This window comes from Equus quagga, unplaced genomic scaffold, assembly GCF_021613505.1.
Source record: "Equus quagga isolate Etosha38 unplaced genomic scaffold, UCLA_HA_Equagga_1.0 146_RagTag, whole genome shotgun sequence".
NCBI lineage: Eukaryota > Metazoa > Chordata > Mammalia > Perissodactyla > Equidae > Equus > Equus quagga.
In genome coordinates, this window is record NW_025796728.1 from 9,520,595 (window position 1) to 9,542,618 (window position 22,024).

At 39.5% G+C, this 22,024-nt stretch overlaps 1 protein-coding gene across 7 annotated transcripts in view; it reads left to right on the plus strand.

Moving 5' to 3' along the window:
- Positions 1 to 22,024, plus strand: part of LOC124232966 (RNA-binding protein 47) — a 147,514-nt gene that overhangs the window by 97,947 nt on the left and 27,543 nt on the right. For all 7 annotated transcript variants that reach the window (XM_046649936.1, XM_046649935.1, XM_046649938.1 and 4 more), the window contains one exon: positions 20,997 to 21,108. The gene's annotated coding sequence lies outside the window, so the exon portion shown is untranslated. The remainder of the gene's footprint in view (positions 1 to 20,996; positions 21,109 to 22,024) is intronic.

Genomic DNA, 22,024 nt, shown 5'->3' on the forward strand with positions numbered 1-22,024 from the left:
CATCTAGGTTATCTATGACATACAATTGTTTATGGTATTCCCATGTAATCTTTTTTTAATTTCTATGAGGTCAGTAATGATGTCTTCTCTTTTATTCCTGAGCTTAGTAAATTGAGTCTTTTCTCTTACTTTCTTGGTCATTCTAGCTAAAGGTTTGTCAATGTTGATCTTTCCAAAGAACCAACTTTCGGTTTCATTGATTTTCTTTACTGTTTTCCTATTCTCCATTTTCCTCATTTCCATTTGAATCCTTATTCTTATTTATTTCCATTCTTTCCTTATGCTGTTTTGGGTTTAGTTTCCTCTTCTTTTTCAATTTCTTAAAGTGGAAGGTTAGGTTGTTTACTGCATTTTGTTGTCTTCATTCTCTATCTCATAAGACAATTTGTCAATGTGAATGAATCTGAGTCAGTGCATTCAGCCCCTCTCCTTTGGGAACAGAGTGACAAGGCAACTGAATACACGAGGCGGGTACACAGAGAATAATTGATGAAGCACTGGCCTCTTGCTGTGGTGGAGTTCGTGTCAGCTGTGGTTCTGGGGTCAAAACATGGGCTTTGGAGTCTGGCTCCCTGGGTGTGAATTCTGTCTTTGCCACTTAATAACTGTGAGACTTTGGGCAACTTATTCGACTTCTTGAAGCCTCAGTTTCCACATCTGTAAAATAAGCATAAAGGTAGTTACTACCTCATAGTGTTGTGAGAATTAAACGAGCTAACACCTGAAGTACTTAGCCCAGAGTTGGTACCTGGTAAATACTCTGTAAGGGCTAGTTATTCTTACTTCGTTGTTGTTGTTTTGGGGTCAGATGGGCCCCTATGCTGAGCTAACTCCACGTAAAGTAGATACAGAACCTGGAGTTGTGATTCCGTGCCAACCATCCATGACCTCACCCGCACATGCTACCAGGATGAACCTCACCTGCATTTGCTCTCAGGTGCGGAGACACATTTCCTGCTGGGCTGTGGCAGCCCTGGATGTCACTTCCAAATAGGAGCTCTTCTTTCTCAGCAAGATCGCAGACCTCACTTACTTGATCATTCATCCATGTTACAATGATGATATGAGAGCAAAGGCAGGAAATACATTTTCCTAAACAAATCTGAAACAAGCTCAGGATGGGAGTACCATAAATTATGAAAATGGCATCACTAAAAAATTCCAATTTAAGCTTTCTAGTACCTCAGGTTCTCCTCTTGAGGTGGGGATAGAAACACCCTTCTCCGAACTCACCAGAGGAGCCAACATGGAAGTCCTGTTACCTGAGGCTCCCCGGGAGTGGCCTGTTCTCTCATTGCAGCTTCAGGACACGTGGCTGCTGTTTATGTGCCTACCTGGCGTTTCTCAGGGATAAACAAAGCACGTACATTGTTATTCTCACTCTTCAGCCAAAGAATGGCCATTACTTTTAAAAGAAGAAAAAAGGTACGGATCAATCTGCATTATGAAACCTTCAGTTACCCTCCTTAAAAATGAAAATATAGCCAACCTTTAGTTATTTAGGAATGGCATTACCTAAGATAATGTTAAAGCCTTCAAGCAGTCACATTTTAATAAAAATATTTTATTAACTATAGCTAGGTAGTAGTTTTATGTCATTACCACTTGAATGTAAATATTAATATTTAATATTAAAACAGTAGGCAAGCATTATTTTAATAATAATTTATTGCTTCTCTTCCTGAAAATGCAGAACGTTTTCTTGCATACTAGATATTTTCCCCCTCACAACATCTCTGAAGTTGTTATAGGGAATAATTATTTCCATTTTATGTATAAGAAGAAGAAATAAAATACTCTAAAGAGATCTTTCCTAAAATTCTCTAATTAGAATAAGTACAACCAGCAGTCAATGACTCAATTATTCTTTCTATGTCCTCTGCCCCCTTTTCTCCATTTCTCTCTTTTTTTCTTTTCCCATTAAACCTTTCTATCAAAAGCATCACTAAGTAGTAGAAAGGATGTGGATTCCCCTTCTTTTCTCTGGCCCTGTAGATGTAGAGAAATCAGAAAATACTAGGCTATCCATAGGGAAAAGTGAAGAAAAGAACTCAGTCTACAAATTGATAATCAGCTTTCTTTGGTATATACATCAAGAAGATGAATTTTATCCAAGGGCAGGTTAAAAGTAGATTTATTTGGGGCCAGCCTGGTGGCGTAGTGGTTAAGTTGGCGTGCTCTGCTTTGGTGGCCTTGGGTTCAAGGGTTCAGGTCCTGGGCATGGATCTACAAACCACTCAAGCCATGCTGTGGCAGTGTCCCACGTACAAAATAGAGGAAGATTGACACAGATGTTAGCTCAGAGACAATCTTCCTCAAGCAAAAAGAGGAAGATTGGCAACAGATGTTAGCTCAGGGCCAATTTTCCTCACCAAAAAAAAAAAAAAAGATTTTTTTTTGGAAGACTGAATTTCATATGAATAGTTAAAGATATAGTTATACGAATAATAACAATTACATTTCATTTATCTCTTCATACATGGAGCATGCCATTCTTGTTCTTTGTGTAGCCATGTTTACAAATAATTACACAAGGATGTGGAAGATGGGTCACATGGGTGCTGAGGAGACTGGCAGGCCCTGGGTTCTAAATTAGAATGGACTAGGATCAGCAGCACAGCTCTCTCTCCAAGTTTGGGCACCTTAAACACTAAATATCCAACAGAACTTTCTATGATCGGCTGAGAATATATTATTGAGAGCTGTTAGCTTAAATACATTCTGTAGCTCTGTATTCTCAACTAATAATTTTTATTGGCTATCTATTATTTTCCAAAGCTTTTAGGCCAGCCACAATAAGGAACCACTAGCACTTTAAATTATTTCCAGAGTGCCAAGACATCAAGTTAAGCCACACACACTGAAGCAGGTGTAAAGGGGTGTGTGTGTGTGTGTTGATTTTGTACCTCGTATCTAGACACTGGTTTTTGATAGGAAAGAAACAGATGATGTAGAGGTGAAATCACTGACATCATCAGATGGTGGAGACCACAAGGAGCATCTCAGTTCCTGAGATTCTGACTCATTCTTGTTTCTTTTTTGTATCAATGAATTCCATCTGCCAGTCCTCAATAACGTTCCCACTGTGGTGTAGAAAAGCGAACAGATGACCCTTGACCATCCTAAGGTTGCTCGTGGTATGTTTCCCTCCTGGGGAAGCACAGGGAAGGATGTTGGTGGCTATTGAATTCTTAGGACCCTCCACTCCAGTGAGTGCTTAAAGAAATACTGGCATTGACTTCTGGGATCCAAAATGAATCCAAAGCCCTGTTTGTTTTTTCAGATTTCCATCTATTTAATTGAACAAAGTTCAATTTGAACAAAGCTGAACATGTTTTTATGTTTATTGGCCACAGAATTTTCTTTTTCTGCAAACTGCCTGTTCATATCTTTGCTCGTATTTATTGGGTTATATTTTTCCTGTTCATTTGTAAGAGCTCTTGCATATTAAGGAAAGTGACTCTTCATTATATGTGTTGCAGCCCACCCTATTTGAAGTTTGTCTTTTGATTTCATTTTAATAAATATTTCTAAATTCCATGAAATGTTCACTTCTTGGTGGAAAGAAAAGTAATGATTGCGACCAATTTTTAGTTCAGTTTGAAATTTAGATAAATTCTCAGTTTCATCCTTAGCTACTAGGTCTAGTTGTTTAATCCTCCAACCTAAATTCAATTATTAACTGATTCGTCTTCTGGCACATATGTACGTGCATATAAAGAATCTAGAATGAAGATTTCTTACATCATAATTCTTCCTTGTCCATTTCTGAAAGAGAACTAAGTATCATTAATGGTATTTATTTCTTTAATTAATCATTATTATTATTTTTTGTAGTTTTACTTCAGTAAATGCCCTAGTCACAACCATTCAAAAAGAAATTTAATAAGCAATTACTGTTGATCACATGCTTGTATGTTTGGGTGGGTGTACTTCCTCTTTATAAAAGTATATTTTCACAGTAATGTGTTTTCCCAATTAAAAAATTGTCCATTTGAGTAATTATCAGGAGTCATGACTGACACTATGATTTTCATTAACACTTCGGATCAAAGTGATTTTCATATTAAGTCTTTTCATAGTTTCACTTGGAACTCAGGGACTGGTAATTTCAGTGTTGGCATTTCTAAAAACATACTGTGTTAATAAGCTGCTCCTCAGCCATTTATTTGGTTCCTTTCTCTGTAAAACAAAGCCGGAAAAATGAGGTGCTTGTCAAGGCGCTGAGGTGTCAGAGGCACATATGGATTTCATATCAGAAGGCTGAAACAAATCTGGTAGGAGAACAGAGGAGGCACACACATGCGTGTTCTTACTACTCAGAGACAGCGACTGTTCATGTGACTTTCCTTCTTCCTAACCGTTTCCATAGTTGTTCACCAAACAGCTAATGAGATTGAGCTTTGAGGTCTTTGTTTCTCAATGATTCTTTAATAAACTAAATTTTCTTATTATGATTTATGGCTCCATGTTGTAAGTCAAAAACATTTCATCAATAATTTGAAATTCTTGTCAAGAACAATTACGGAGCACCCAAGTGAGTGAATTTCTGTATGTATGCACTGGACGGGGGAGAGAGGTCGAAAGCAAATGCCTTAGCTAGACTTCACAAGGAACTATCATCTTGTCAGGCAAGCAAACGACCACTGTGTGAGCAAACAAACAAAAAATCTGACTACTGGTGCATCTCATTTTTGACAAGAGACGGTCTTAAACTTTGTGTGTAAGTCTTAATTTTCAAATGTGAAATTATAGTTTATGTACACCAGAAGTATTTGCTATTTAGGCAATGTTGTGATAAAACAGGAATTTCCATCCATTTTGCAAGTCTGATCACAAACGACAAACACAATTGCCAAATGTATAACAAAAGAAGGAATGCTGAAGCATTGTGGCAGTGAAGTTGTCTGGAGGAAAGCAGATACCTGGATAAGAAGCCTTTCTGAGGAAGATGATTCTAGAGGAGAGTTAGGAAGGAAACAAAGATCTGTTTAGATAGAGAAAGTAGGAAGGTAGTGTTGGGGATTTTGTGCGTGGGTGTGTGTCTGTTGAGGCTGAGAAGAACAAAGGGAAATTATGCCGTGGTTTGTAGTCAGAAGTTAACCAAAGATTTGCAGCTCCTGATCAAAAGCTCATAATGTTATGGATGACCAAGGATCACATCAAATTCCCCTCATGAGAGTAATATGATCTCAGCCACACTTAAGGGAGACAGTTCTTCCTTCTGCTCTCATGATGGTTAGCAGAGAAAGTGGTTATCAGGGAGGGAAACAAAGGGGTGGCGGTGGGAGGCTGTGCATGGTTAGTGCTGAGCTAAATCAGTGAGGAAGGAAAGGAAAAGAATTGGCAGAACTTAAGCATGGGCTGCAAAGGACAGAAGGGGCCTAGAACAAAGAGATTTGTTTATTTTATCAAATCATTTAAATTTTTCTGAGGACCAAAGTTATATATACTAAAGTTATATAACATGAATGTCTATGTGTATAATGTTAAAATACAGAAGTACATAAAAAGAAAATTGAAAGTCACCCATATTCAGTAATCCTACTACCCAGAGACAACCACAGTCAATATTTTGGTAGATTTTTCTCGCTTTTATTTCATAGTATCTGTTGAGATCACACTGTACATACAGTTCTCTTTACTGTCTGTTTCCTTAATGTCACATATCATAAACCTTTACTCATGACATTAAAATTCTTCATAAATGTAATTTTTAGTGGCTGTGCAATTACTATAATTTTTAGTGGCTTACGTACCACCATTTATTTCACCATTCCCTTAACGTCAAGCGTTTGGGTAGTTTCTAAATTTATTATAAAGAATTCTGAGCTAAACATCTTTGTAGGTAAACTTCATTTTTTATTATTTCTCTAAGATAGATTCTCACTGACAATTGCTAAGTGAAGGGAATGAACATTTTCAAGGCTCTTCATGTAGATTATAAGATTAATTTTTTTAAGAAAGATTTTGATCAATTTATACTTGTCTTACTGAAGAGTGACATTTTAGCACTATTCATTAAAAAATAATTGCTAACTGTATTGGTTAAAAGTGATATTTTAATTTTTTTCTTTAATTTACATTTATTCACTTACCATTGAGGTGGACATTTTGTTGGGTTTGAGTCATTTGTAATTCCTTGAAGTGAGAGATTAAAATATATATGTCATACATATATGATATATAAATTAATTGGCATGCTTCATATTATTAGCTAACGGAACATCTAAATAGATTGTAGAATTTTTTTTAATGGAAAGCAAGAGCCAAGTGAGGTGCCTGTGAGGAGTGGACGTAGTGAGGCAAGGGAAGAAGATCCTAGATCCCCGTCAGTGTTGGGATACGGAGAGAAGGGAGTGTCAAAAATGAAAAATCTACAAAAGCAGATCATAGTCATGAGTGGAGCTAAGTAAGAACAGGGTCATGAAGCCCAAGATGGAAAGAGTATGCAATAGACAAAGAAAAAAAGGGGGCCCAGAGGAGCTGCAGGCCAGACAGTGGGGAGAGGGGACAGAGGCATGTACACAGAGAATGAGGGAGCCACCCACTCATTGCAGTCCTCCAACTCCACCTTCCACGACGCCTTGGGAGTTTCTCAGGAGTTTTTCCAGGTGGGCTCCTGTTTATGCAAGTCTTTGTCGCCCTCAAATTTGGCTGAGTTTCCAGAGTATGGACCTTTGTATACCCTTTCCCCCCACCTGCCTACCCACTGTGTCTCTTAAATTTGTGGTTTTATTGCTTTTAATAATGGGGGGTGTCACTGTGACTGTATTTTGTGTATTTTTTTGTCTCTTGTCCCTGAAGTCAGTTTTCCGTAGTGCATACATTCTTTTGAATTAAAGAACCATAAAAGTACCAGAGGAAAGTAGAAATGGAGAGGGCCGCAGAGTTCACGCACAATATATTTAGCATTGAAGTTAAGGACTGAGGGTGTTGGTTGGCTGAAACCTAGATTTTTAAAACTAATATTCCAATATGCTGCCTGATGATTAATAGCACTCACACTATATATTCATGTTTTTACTGCTTATGACTGAATGCCATGCCATAAAAAAAAAGTTTTGCCCCATATTACTGACATGGCATTATGGCACCACCCTTCTCCCAATTGCTCAGGCTCAAAATGTTAGTCATCCTGGACACTGCCATCCTCCAGGTCATCCATTAACCAGTTCTGTCAACTCTGCCTTTAAGACACAGCTCAAAGTCAAATTCTCTTCTTACCACCCAAGGATTACCACTCCTAGTGTAAGCCAGTCCCATCCCATCCCTGGGTGACTGGAACAGCCTCCAACCCACCCCCTGCTTCCTCCTTTGCACGTCTGTGAGCTCTTCTCCACACCAGAGGGATCTTAAGAAAAAGAAAATCCGAACACCTCACTTCTCCGCTTAGAAGCCTCCATTAAGCCCAATGGAACCCAAAGTCCTTGCCTGTATGGCCCTCATCTGGCCCCTGCCTGCTGTGCTTACTCCGCCTCAGCCACACCGCCCCTTTCTTGCTGTTCTTCAGATACCCCAAGCCTGTCTTTCCTTCCTTCTTCTGGAATACTTTTCCTCTGGGTCTTCAAGCTGCTTGCTCTTTACTTCATCACATTTCTGCTTGAGAGAGAAAGGACTTCGTGGCCACCCTAACCGAAACAGCCCCCATTGTTTCCTTCTAACCCTGCTCTATCTTCCTCACGACGTTTATCTCTATGCCCCTTCCCCAAAACAAATCTATTTGCTTGTTTATTAAGTTTCCCCAACACAACGGGAAGGACCTTGTCTGTCTGGTCACCACTGTATCTCCAGGGTCTAGAACAAAGCCACTCACAGTAGATAATCAGTGACCATTTGTTGAGTGATTGAATGACTCCTATAACCAATTCAGAATCGAGTGTCTTGCTCAGAGAGAATTAGGTTCATTATGTCTAAACTACTTGCTTCAGTACTATTTTACGTTGTTCTTTTCCTTGAACATACCCTCCTTGCTAATTTTAGCACCCTATCTAAACTGATCAGCCTTGCAATTGATCTTTTAAAGATGTCCTCATGTTTCTAGTTAGTGACTTAATCAGTGTTTACAGATCCACAGCCGTCAAAGTTTTAATGTTTTTTTTTTTTTTTTGGAGGAAGATTAGCCCTGAGCTAACTACTGCCATCCTCCTCTTTTTCCTGAGGAAGACTGGCCCTGAGCTACCATCCACGCCCATCTTCCTCTACTTTATACGTGGGACACCTACCACAGCATGGCATTTGCCAAGCGGTGCCGTGTCCGCACCCGGGATCCGAACCAGTGAACACCGGGCTGCCGAGAAGTGGAATGTGCGAACTTAACCGCTGCGCCACTGGGCCGACCCCTGATTTCTTTTTTTTTTTTTGCATGATTTCTTTTAGAAAGTGGTAAAAGAATATGTTGAACAGATAATTAAGCTTAAACAAGAACTGAACCCAAAAGTCTTAAGAAAAAAAATGTTCGCAGTCTTTTAAAGACAACGTAACTTATTTAGTACATTGCCAGCTATTCTGGCCCCTGACAAGACTTAATTTCCTGGTTGCTCAAGGTCTAATACTTAACATATATTATGTTTACGGTTAATACCAATATTGATAATACCCAATTCTTGAAACAAAAATAATCTTCGGGGAAGAGGTTTCTTTTTTTTCTTTTTTTTTTTTTCTGGAATCAAAAAGCAAACAGGTACAGAGAAGTGCATATTTTAAAGTTGTGGGGTTGGTGATTGCCTGTGTTTGTAACCCAATATGGCTGTAAATCAGAATGCAGGCTGCTGGCATCTCTCACAGGAAGCTTTCCCCCGGACTCTGGTCGATTTGCCAAGGCTCTCTACCTGCCTCTGAGGCTCTTAGTGCCCACACAGCACATGGTGCTTCACTGAGTCTTGTATTTTATACGTTCTAATTGTTTGACATTTAATTGTCTCTCCAAAATGATTATTAGCTCCTGGTTAATACAGACGACATCAGGGTCTGGTCTTTGACTGCATTTCTCCCCCGGCGCTTGAATACATCTTGGAGTATTATTCAAAGTGCTCAGTAAACACCTACTGGAAGGAAAAGCTCAGTACTTGGTAAATCCAGAACAGTAGGGGATTTCTGTGGTAATTTTGAAGAAACTATGAAAACGCCATTTAACTATTAAAGAGCAAAACTCACATAATACTCTGCAAAACTACCCACTCCCTGAGGGCTCGTTAATTGGACTGCCCATTCTAAAGGGGCGGGGTGGGGGGGGCGGGGAATCCACCTTTCACATGATGCCTTCACGTAGCTGGCTTTTCTCTAGCAAAAGTGGAACACGGGGCTTGGATTTTACACATAATTTATGACTTCGTAATGGGTATATCTCCTCACCACCTGCATTCAATATTTATTCTGGACTTCCTCTGTTAAAAATAAAAAGTCTGTTAAAACTACCACAGGATATAGAGGGTCAAGACTGGCAATTGCTTACTTTAGGAGACACTACAGTTTGCTATGTCAGAGGGGCAGAAAGGGATCACTGTAAAATCCTACAGGTTTCTAAGAATTGATGAAGAATGCTGCCTAGGATAGAGGAAGAGTTTAGGTTGGAAGTGCAGAGAACTGACTTTAGATTTAAATTAGATTTTGTGGCTTTCCTAAGTTATGTTTTCACCCACCTGGCTCCAAAGATAGCATCTCCAAAGTTCCCCAGCTTTTCCTGTAAGTACAGAAATGCCTGTCCCTGGCGGGGGCAGAGCAGCAAGGTAAAGGATGGGTAGGTAGATAGACAGGAAGGGGACTAGGAAGAAAGAAGAGTTGGGGGAAGGAAGGCAGACTGTCTACTTCTCTAGAGGTGGTAAAGTGTGGCGGTGCCCGGATTCAAATCCTCACTCCACTATTTGCTAACTTGTTTATCTTGGGCAAGTTATTTTATCTCTTGAACCTTAGTTTTCTCATCTGTAAAATGGGGATAATACCAGTCCCTACTTCAAAATGTCTTCATGAGGACTGTGTGTGACTATTCGTGAAGCACTTAGAGCAGTGCCTGGTATATGACAAGGGCCACAGAGAGGAGTTAGCCACAGTTATTTTATTACAGATGGAGGTGATGAATTTAAGTGAAAGTTAGGAAACGTGGGGGATGATTCTGCCTTGTGCTCTTCATTGGCCGTCTCCCCAAGGTGCTCTTGTCCTGGTTGTACATAATAAACACACGTGCTTGTAATCTGTGGACTCTTCATGACAGCCCCTTACACAGGAAGGCAGAGAACACGAGAATGAGTGTGCTTTTGTGACAGATTTAAATTGAAAAGTAAGAAAAGAAATGTCCCTTGCTTGAGGAAAGCTTGGGAGGGAAGGAGTTGGTTGCATGTGGGGTGGGGTTCCTTGATCTAATTTACCGGATAATTGTCTCGTTCACATTGTCTGAGAAGTTACAGACAGGCTCTACAGTAGGCATAATAACATATAATATTACAAAGCTTTCGGATTAACTCATCCAGGATTGAATTCTGGAACCCTAGACTCTGGAGAATAGCAGCTCTGATCCACGCCCACATCTCTCTCCTTCCTCTCCCTGAGTCAGCGTTCCCATCATGGTGAACACTTCTAAGGGACAGGGACTCAGTCACGCGTATCCGCAATCAGGGTGGGCTTAAAGATTGTGATTAAAAGGGGGTGAAGGGGGTGGGTACCAGCCAGAGTGAGGGTGTGTGGAGATCCCAGAACAGCCCAGCCTGGCCAGTTTAAACCCTTCTGAAGTTGTGCTAACCCGAGAAAACAGTGCAAAGTTAGTTTTACTTCAAAACAAGAATGCTCCAAGAGCATTGTGTTCTCTCCTGAATTTCCTTCCGCAGTACCACGTACCGGGCTCCTAACTACTGTGTTTAAGATGTCTGCTGCCTTGCCTATGTGCGCATTAAATAGTTACTACTACGTAAACAGGAAGTACTTGACATACGATTTACATGAGTTTAGATAGATGCTTAGATTAAAAGCATATCCCACTAGAAATCTAATGTATTCACATGCTTAATTTTTATAAGTAATAAATAATAAAAATATACTTTCCCTTGTAAGTCAGACACCATGCCCCCCGCCACACACACACACAGTCCTGTTCTCCTTCTCTGCTTTTTTTTTCCTTAGCTCTTTCACAGTCTAACATACTGTATATTTTACTAATTTATTCATTCAGTGTCTTCTCCCCATGAGACTATAGGGTTCACGAGGGCAGGGATTTCTGTCTGTTTTGCTCACTGCAGTAGCCACAGTATTAGAAGAGTGCCTGCCACTAGAAGGTACTTGATAAATATTGATTGAGTGAATGAAATACACACAGGCTAGGTACTATTATAATTTTACTCTTTAAAGCAATTGTAGCAATGGAGAAGACACTATTTTAAATTTTAAAATGAAAGCCCAGAGATCCTTTCCTAATGTCCAGATAAGAAAAATCCTGGCCTAGGTATGACAATGTCCATTATTTAATTCTTCCTGTTGATACCATAAAAGGGATATTTGACACATTAACCAAAAGGGAATACTGTGGTGCTGTTCATCGCACAGGTTTGTGGCTACTGCTCTATAATAGCAAAGAAAGACTTTTTGGTGTAAAGTGGTGGTGGCAGAGGGCAGGCAAAGGGATTTTGACAATGCAGAGCTGAGGCCAGTCCCGTGTGTGTGTGTGGCAACCAAAAGCTGTCTTGGAGGCACTAATCCTTATTATAATATTGCCATTCTTCTGGTGGGTTCTGTGTGTCACACACCTTCTTTGGGACGACTCTAATATGTATTGATCGTTGATGCCCTCATGTCTTCGAGCTCACTTTTCCAATGCTGGTTAATTAGCTCCATGGCCACCTATTATTCTGACACGGATACAGTTACAAGGCTTCCGTGCCAATAGTCGACACCTTTTCAGGTGGAAGCTAGTACTTCAGTGTGTGTGTGTGTGAACAATTTCTTCCTCTTATAAATTTAGTGCTGTATTAATACAATAAACGTTTTCAGCAAAGGTTTTGAAATTCTACATAGTGTACCATCTACTTCTGGAAAGCTGTATACTACTATTGATATACAAAGCAAATACACACTCACTTGCTCTTTACATCGGCTATATCTTAGCTTTTAGATAAGTTAAAATAAAAAAAGGCTCTCTTAGTAGAATGTAAATAAAGATGACCTTCACAGGTGTTACCTATATGTAAAGTAGCCCCAGGTAAGAGTTTCCTAGCCTCCCACGGTGTCTTCACCTGTGCTCCACTTCCTCCTCTCCCAGGCCTGTGTGAATCTTGTTTCTTGCCCCTTTTTCCAGATCTACCGTTAGGGCTTAGCTTGTCACCAGCTTCCATTTTGTGTCTGTATTTTTTTCTTTTCTCTACAGCCTCAGACCTCAGATTTGCCTGCTGTCACGCCATTCTAAAAGCATGGGTGGTTTGTGAGGGCACAGGATCACTCCTCTAGGAATCCTTTAAGGGATGACTTGTTGCAAGCCAGATGTCTCAGAAGTTAACACAGCGAATGTAGCACGACATGTCCACTGTGATTGCCATTGACTCTGTTTTACCTTTGCCAACTTTGAGGGCAACACATAGTAGGAGTCAGTGTCAATGCCAGTGGAAGGGGTGACTGGTACTTTTTCTGTGTACTTTTCTATATTGTTTGAATTTGTTATAACTAGTGTGTATTGTTTTTACAAAGATGATAAATATCTTTGGGCACATGTGCATGTATTTTTTTTATTAACTTTGTTCCAAGCAAAGGCAGAAAAAATTGCTTATTTTTGGTTTAGGGCAGGCTGTAATTATAATTATTATTTTCAGGTATTCAGTGAAAAGCTGCTCTGTCCTTACCACCTTACTCTTAATATTTATCATCTTGAGATGGTTTGTTTCCTAAGTTGTTGCATTCCTGATAATGTTTGGTATAAGAATGCACACACACACACACACACACACACACACACACACCCCAAACCTCCAAACCAAAAGTACTCTCTTTCTAATGCTTAAAGCGTGCCACACACTCAGAAACTGTAAAAATTCTTATATAATTTACTTAATTACTCTTGTATAAAAGGCAGATTTTCTGGGTCCCATTTGTAGTTAAGAGGAATTTAGTCTAAAAATCAGTAGTTTTTTGGAAACACTCCCTTAGTGTTGGAGGATTGCTTCAGTTTTTCTTCAGTCAGAGCCTAGCAATTTAGTTTTATATAATATTTAATGTGATTATAATCTTAGACTTGTTCTGGACTTTGACCCTTTATTAACCTGCTAATATTTTCTAGTCACTGTTGATAGCTTTAGATTATTTTATTTAGGAGTAATAAAACTCTCTCTCTTAAAAAATATAGGTAGATAAATAGATTTAAAGCTTTCTGGTTCATTCTGGCCTTTTTACTTCCTAACCCTGGCTACTTCAAATCGCTAAGGTTTCTAGAATTTAATAAGGTTCACAATTATAGAATAAGCGCTAAAGGAAGACTTCAGACCACAACTTTGAAATTCTTATTTTAGAAAGCGTTAGAGATTTCTCTCTTGATATGCTGTGGAGCTCATTTCACTCCTGGTCCAGAAGTTCTCTGGTCCCGGATGTCACATTGCTTTCTGGAACCCTCCTTGAGTCCTTTTCCTGTTCCCTTCTCCCTTGAACTCCCAACTGCCTGAACTGACAAACTCAACCCCCAGAGAGACTTTCGATGAGGTTCCATCTCTTCTCTGCTTGGAAAGGAGGGTGTTCACTCTGCTGAAGTGCTGCAGGCCCTCCTGATCCATTGTCACGGACAGACTGTTTTTATCGTCATGAATCATGTTTTCCCTCCCCCTTCATTTTCTTTCTATGCCCCTTTCTATTTTTCTCCACTTCTTACCAGTACATCCATTTCCAGCTCCAAATTGATAAAGGAACCTCAAATGAGGGTTTAGTTCATGTATAATTTTTGCCTCTATCTTTTTTCTACCAGGCTTAGCATAAACGTGACTGTGTGGAGGGAGCAGAAGCACAGATAAAGGGTACTCAGTCCAAGTCAGCTACCTCAGATAGAGTGAGAAGAACAAAAGCAATGTTTTCTAAAAATAAAACATTTCTAAGAAATCATAGTGACATTTTTTGAGTGCTTTCTATCTGCCAGGAACTTTTCTAAGTACTTTATGTGTATTCATTCACTCAGCCCCCACCACAACCCGGATGAAGGAGGAATTTTTTTTTTACGTGTCTGCATCAAGCAGGCCAAGGTAATGGGCACCTGTCTTGTTCTAGGAAGGTGGATTTAAAAAATCATTTGTCTCCTGTTAGTCAGTATTGGCGCTTGAATAAAACATTTCAGTTAAATTTTCCTTCTCTATGAAATGCCAGAGTTTTGTCTTCTTGGTCCTTTCCCAAATCCATTTGTTACATACAGTAGGTTTTCCATTAGGTTTTCAGACTGCCCGTTGAGCATTTCGTATCTGGCAATTTTAACACCTCCCTTCTTTCTGTACCACCCACTCCGGGCTCATTCCAGGTGCCCTTAGCAAATGACTCCCAAGGCATTTAAGTGGCCAAAGCTCACTGACCAATGAGGAGACGTGTGTCACGCATAACAGAGTTACGCAGTTCTTGGGATCAGGAGCAAAGGTTGCTTGAGCAAAGCTTTTGTTACTGTTAACCTGTCGCATCCAGATTTCAAGACTGGAAAGGTAGGGGACACCTTATTTGGTTTAATTGGAAGAGAGGAAGAGATGGTGGTGTTTGGTTAAAGTAATTTTGATCAGGTCGATTAAGCAAATGATCTGTTTTGTTTTTAATTGAAGGCAGAAAAATTTGGAAGTTTGTAAGAATTTCAAATGCTGCACAGTCTGCCTTACCAGCAGCAAAACCAAAATTCTTAAGTTGTAAACATTAAAAAAAGAATTAAGTTTGTGTAGCAGCTCTTCACTTTACATACTTGAGAAAACTAGGTAAAAAAATAAGTCATTTTTTCATAGATGGATGTTATTTAAAAGATGGAATAAAAAGCAGGAAATTATCATAATGTCCACATTTATTTTCCAAAGTCATTTCAGAGTCAGTCCTTAGAGAAGAAATTTGTGATTTTAAGATGGGATAGTGGGAAATAAGAAAAATTAATGGAATTAACATTTGATAATTACTACATAAAGGTTAGTGATAATGGTGTTTCCCCTGAGAAAAGTTCTGGTATAGGAAGGCTATCTTGTATCAATGATTTTTTCAAACCAATAGTAAAATTTATGAAATGGGATTAATTAAGTGTAGGTTATATACTTTACTTTAAAGACTACGCAAATTAGTTTCACTTTCAATATAAAAAATAGTTATATTTTATGTGCTATTTGAGATTTGTTCTAATAGTAACTGAAAGAAATAAGGGAAATAGAATCTTTATTTGCTTCTTTCTACCTGGAAATGGAGTAGTTTGAATACTATTTAAAGCTAACCCTCAAAAGAAAAACCCTCTTCATTAGGAATAAAATATGCTGAATCAATGTTTTGACAAAGTGTATACATAAAAAACGTACATTATTATACTTATTCATTAGCCTACATCTAATGTTCAGTATCAGAAGGTAAGTTTGGGTTCAAAGAAAACTATAACTGGTTTCCCACGACTACTTTTTCCCAGAGATGGCTTAACATGGGTTTGTATTTTATAACAAGTTAGATAATATATTTGTTTAAAAATATATGTGAGATGGTACCATTTGGTAGTTTTTTTTTAGTATTTAGTTTTTAACTCTATTTTCGTAGAGAGACTGTTTTTAGCGCACATATTGCTATGTATAAATGCCCAATAATTATCTCAGATTCCCCCCACCTTTTAAAATTATTTTTACATACTCTTTTAAAAGGTGTACATCCCCAAATTTTCCACTTTCATTAAGTTTGTTCAAAATGCCATTTTATGGGAAGTCTCCTCTCGGGATCTCGCTCATGGTCTCTTACTCTGGTTGACTCTTTAGGGGAGGTGGCTGTGGGTCAACCAACAGTCACAGAGTTAACTATTCACAGCAGGGAATACTTGCTAACCATCTTCTTCCAGTACACAAGTAAATGCTGCTTCTCACTTCCAAGCCGAGGTTCAAAGGTTTAGACTAACTTCACAGATCAGAGGTCAGGCATGAATTGCTGCAATTTGTAGTTCAATTCTGCTGATATGACAGAATTTCACAGCTATGATGATTGCTTTTTTCCAGTTCTGCACACGGGGCTAGGCCAGGCAGTTAACAGCGTAATTTGTACAAGTCAGCCCTTGGCACCCGAGTTTAATGAGTAACTAGCTGGTGCCTTAGGTTTCACTGGTACAAGGTGCACATTATAAAAAGGGTCAAATGTCAACACACAAAGACGCAGGGGGATGGGGAGTGATAGCTCCATAACTACCACCTGTGAATCATACATAAAGAATTAAAAATTTGTGCTTATTTTTAAAATCATATTTCTGTGGTATGAATGTTAGCACGTTCATTTTCTTTGCTACTAAAAGAGGTAGATAATTTTCTTAAACGTTAGCAAGAAAGAGTGGTCTGATTAGAGATTCTTGACTGAGCAGTAGAAAGTGAAATTACAGGCTCTGTTTACACCTTTCATGGGGTCTCTGATTTCTCAAAAACTTTCCCAAATGTGACAGCTTTTCAAGAATCTAGGGAACAAATTGGACAAGGAGGTATTTCTCAGCCCGTGATATTTATGAGTGTCTGATGTCCTCTACTCTTCCTTCAGGAAGTTAAACTCCTATCTTTATCTCTACCCTTGGTTAAGAATATCTTTTCCTGTTTAAAGTTGAATATTGGGACTCTTAAAAAGATTCTTCAACAGTGGGCCTTGAAAATCCATGGGTGTGCCATTCATAGTTTTGACTCCTCAAGATGACTCTGAAGCTGCAATACATACACATATAGAGTAATCTGTCACTTTTGTTATAGCAGAAATTTTGAATTTTCTACTTTTCCAGACCAGGATGCAGAGGCAGTTGGATTCTTCCATAGAGCAGAATAAATAAGAGCACAGATTCTGGTCTCAGATCTCCTGGATTTGCATCCCAGCCTCGTCACTTAGAGCAAAGGGACCTTAGCAAATGGGCAGCCTTCCTGCGCCTTAGTTCCTTTCATCTCCAGAATGAGTATAACCATAGAATTTGCTTCACAGGGTTGTTACAGTAAATAAGATAATGTATGTGAAATACTTAGCACAGTGCCTGCTACATGTTAAGCACTCAATGAATGTTAGCTGTTATTAACATTATTAACATTATTCAGTTATATAGCTTGTGAATAAGCCTAGCCTACCCCGTACATCATCCCAACTTGGTTTAGACTAGGTCTTTGCTCTCTTCATTTCACGAGGGACACAAGATTTGGCACAGTTGGAGAAGGTGATCTGGGAATGCTTTAGGCCGCGTTCCTTTTGAATGTCTTGGGGAAGCGTATTTGAAAATTCCCCAGTTTCAAGTCTAGCGCTCTTTTAGATGCTGTCGTTTTTCCCCCTAGCTGATTTGCTGTCACATGGCGAAAGCTGTAAAAAGATGTAAATCCAAATCATCTGGTTTCCTCTGAGAGTTGTTTTCATTCTGCCCATTGGTGCGACATATTTGAGCTTAAAAAATCCATAAATGATACCGTATAGTGAGCTAAATTCTATCCCTGATGATATGTGTTACACTGAACTAGAATTTGTGCTTTCCAGAAATGCTAGAAATGAAAATCTTAATTTTTTCATTCCATTTCTTCATTTTATTCCTGGGAACTCAAAAGTAGCATTTGAATAAAAACTGCCCATGATGATATAAAAATTATGTGCTTAGGGGCGGGCCTGGTGGCACAGAGGTTAAGTTCACACATTCCGCTTTGGCAGCCCGGGGTTCGCCAGTTAGGATCCTGGGTGTGGACATGGCACCACTTGTCAAGCCATGCTGTGGTAGGCGTCCCACACATAAAGTAGAGGAAGATGGGCATGGATGTTAGCTCAGGGCCAGTCTTCCTCAGCAAAAAGAGGAAGATGGGCAGCAGTTAGTTCAGGGCTAATCTTCCTCAAAAAAAAAAAAAGAAAAGAAAAATAACTATGTGCTTAGCCTTAAAAAGGTAGTAACAACATCTCATACTAAACAATTAAGCACCAACTGTGTGACATGTGGGGTGTGGGGCACTGGAATTATAGTCGTGAGTCAGATCTGTATTCTGCCCTGGTCAAGTTTACAATCGACTGGAAATGACCACTGTTATACCAATTCTTGTAAGGTTAAACCATACAAACTTATCAATATTCTACTGTTTTTGTCCTCCAAAATGGCAATTTCATTTGGTTCAACCTAGTGTTATGAGGCTTGCTACGAGGCATTATATGACATTGCAGGAACATATCTGGGGGGCTCCAGGGATGGCTTCCGAGGAGTTGAAGGATGAGAACAAGCTGACGAGGCAGGGGGATTCGGCGAGGGTCTAAGAGCAGAGTGATAAGATCAAATTGTGTGTTTTTAAAAAGTCACTTTGCCTGCCGTGAGAGCAAGAGTGGACAGGATGAAGTCAGTTGGGAACTACTGAAGTTGTCGAGGCAGGAGATGATGGTTGGCAGTTGACAAGATGCTTTCAGGTGTAGTATCTTATTTTATCCTTCTAACAACTCTCACATGAGGTGTTCACATCAGCTTCAGTATATGGGTGAGGATGCTGAGGCCCAGAAAGTGAAGTCCATGCCCCCGGTCATATGCTGCTGGTGGCAGAGTGAGGGCTAGAACTCTGTTACCTGACTCTTGCCCTGGCTTTCTCCTTCTACCTTTAGGCCCTTGTGTGCTAGCATCCCTGGGTAATCTTAAGAAAGGATTTGTTTTCAAGAAACAGAATTCTCATTCCTTGGTGGAGGGTGGGGATGAGAAGGTATTTTTAGCCTAGATTTATGATTGAGAGTTGACCTGGAACTTGATATTAGACTGGAGCATCTTTTTGGAAAGAATACATTTATTAATTTCTTATATTTATTTGTACCCTACTTCATTCCAAAAATGGATTTGAAACAGCTTTCAAATCTACATATGGTATGACAAGAGATGAGAGAGGGTAAAAAATCAGGGGAGGCAAATTAAGATGATGAGAAAACTCACAGTTCTGCACAAAGTATGTGCCGGGAATGGTGCTTTATCAATATTTTCTTTGTTCTCCATACAGTCCAACAAGGAATTAGCTCCACTTTATAGACATGGAAACTGAGGCTCAGAAAAGTTGAATAAATTTGTCTGGATTCACTTAGCTAGTAAATGAATAGTGCAGGAGTCTAAATTTTACTCTGTTGCCTCAACAGGATAGAATGTATTTCAGGACACACCTTGCAATTTGCACATTTATTTTTACTTATCAAACACTGTGACGTTGGTCACTAGGTATTATCCAGGATGCAGCTTTTAGGAAATCGTCCTCATAGACTTGGGTGAGGATTATAGGCTTTGAAAAGTAAATAGTTTAACAGCTATCACTCTATGATGTATTTGAGGGTGTGGCTTTTTTTTTTTTTTTTTAGTAGATCATTGATAATAAGGATGAAGCCAGCTCATGGTTTAGTTTTATCGCTTGTTTTCCCATAAGATGATGAATCCTAATGAATGCTTTGCCTGTCGTTGCAATATAAAGATAGTTCCGGCAGAATAATTTTGGAGCTGTAAGTGACTTTAGAGGCCATTTAACTGGCAGGTTCCAAACTGTGCTCTCTGTAGTCCTGAAGATCCTGTGGTGTCCGTGCACAGCCCTAGTGGACGATGGAGCAGAATGGGTGGAGATGCATCCCCTCCCTCCACTTCAGCCAGCTCCTGTTTCATCAGTTTTGTTTGTGCATCTAAGTAAAGTTTTGGTGGAAGAAAGGGTGCTACACCTAAAAAAACAAACAAACAAACAAAAAAATGAAAAACCAGTGTGAAAACTACTAGTAATCCAACTCCTTATTTTCCTTCAAGACTGCAAACTTTGGCTCGGACAGATGCAATGATTTGCCTAAGGACACAGAGCAAGGCACGGCAGAGCTAGAATTAAAACCCTACTCTTCTAGGGCCTCCTGGTCTGGTTTTGCAGCCTCTGTGCCATATTGAATCTGATAGATCTGGACACTTAGAAGTTATCTGGATCTTCAGATGGCTTGATGAGGGCTCTCAGAAGTTGGGAGAGAATATTCCCAAAGTCTGGCAGATTATATTTCCAGATGTGAAATAAAGGTAACAGTTTTGTACTTAGGATATATTTTAATGTCTCAGCCAAAATACCCTTATCTTGAACCTAAACTTTCTTAAGTTGAATATTTTCTCTATCATGACTTTTAAGATTACCGTAGGACCCCAAATCCTATTTTTTGTTTATTTACTGAGGCAGCGTTGGTTTATAACATTATATAAATTTCAGGTGTATGTCATTCTATTTCGACTTCTGTATAGGCTACATCGTGTTCACCTTAAAAGTCTAGTTGCCCCAAATCCTATCTTTTGTAGGACTCTCCATGCTATGAACATCCTCAGAAGAGTCGTAACTACACATTTTAGGGTGGAATAGCAAGTCACTTTCATATCAACGCTGATCAGTCGGTAGTGGTTGGCTGGAGTGCTTATTTCGGTGGTTTTTGAGACTTTCTCTGGATTTAGCAGGAAAGAGTGTGATGATCCATTAGTGGTGTGTTGCACAAGCCCCCAAATGGAGAGGGGCACCCCATGAGCTAGATACTACTATCTCTGTAAAGGGTACCACCTCTTTTTATAAGCATAAAACACAGGCTACATCTTTATTCCTTCCTAAACATTGTGTTGTTCACCTTGAAGTCACGGGTGCTCTAAAGAAAGCAGGGGGAAAAATACAACAAATGGAAGAAATTGCTCATTTTCTGATTACTGTTCCCTATTCCTTCAAGGATAGGAGGACAAATAAAGGATTGCATTTCTTGATTTGTAGAGAACATGATAGAGTAATGGTAGTCCATTTTTTGAAGAAAATGGCCCAAAATTTGTAACACAATGAAAATTATATTGAAATAGAAAACATTTCTGGCTTTTTTTTTTAACCCCTTAGGATTTGCCTCAAAGGGCACACAAAAAACTGAACTGAGAAATCCCTGAATTTCGCTGTATATTCCTGCTCTACTGCCTGTAAAGGACCAGACCAATCAAACTGGTGATTTTGGGTGAGTACACCTGCTAGTGTCCTTTTCTTCTTCACTGAAGGAAAACCATAAATTTTCATTCTTATCAACCAAGACATCTGCTGCTTAGACAATGTGTACCTGGTATGTGTTTATGCGGCAACATTTGTGGTATATACAACATGATAAGTCATTTTCAACCCACAATATAAATCCTTATTTCATCGTTCCATTTACATCTTTGTGGCCCAAGAGGAAAAAGTACTGCTACTATTTGCATCTGAGAGCATCTTAGGAGTTAGGAGATGAGGAATAACTGTGTGTGTTAGTGCCCTCGGGTTGATTCCGACTCCTAGCGACCCTGTGTACAGCAGAGCAGAACCCTGCCCAGTCTTTTGTGCCATCCTCTCACTTCTGGCGCTCCATCAGACAGCACTCCACTACAATTCGTAGGGTTTTCATGGCTGATTTTTTGGGAAGTGGGTGGCCAGGTCCTTCCTCCTCCTCTGTCTCAGTCTGGAAGCTCCACTGAAACCTGTCCACCCTGGGTGACCCTGCTGGGATTTGAAATACCCGTGGCATAGCTTTCAGCATCACAGCAACACGCAGCCACCAAGTATGACAACTGACAGATGGGTGGTGTGGTTCCCTGACTAGGAAATGAACCCTGGCCATAGCAGTGAGAGTGCCGAATCTTAACCTAGACTGCCAAATTGTGTATTGCTTATAAATCTGCCTCTTACACCCCCCAGAAGAGGTCAAGGGTATTTCAATCAGACTTGTCTTTTGCAAGTGTTGGACACAAGGACAGGTCCTTTGTACAAGCTAGGAAGTATACTTCCTGAACAATCCTCATGCCTTCTCTAATTTCTGTCTCCTCACCTGTCACATAAGGTAAAAATAACTCTCATGTCAGACTCTCCAAATCATGCCAGTCCAGTGAATTACAACATATGTA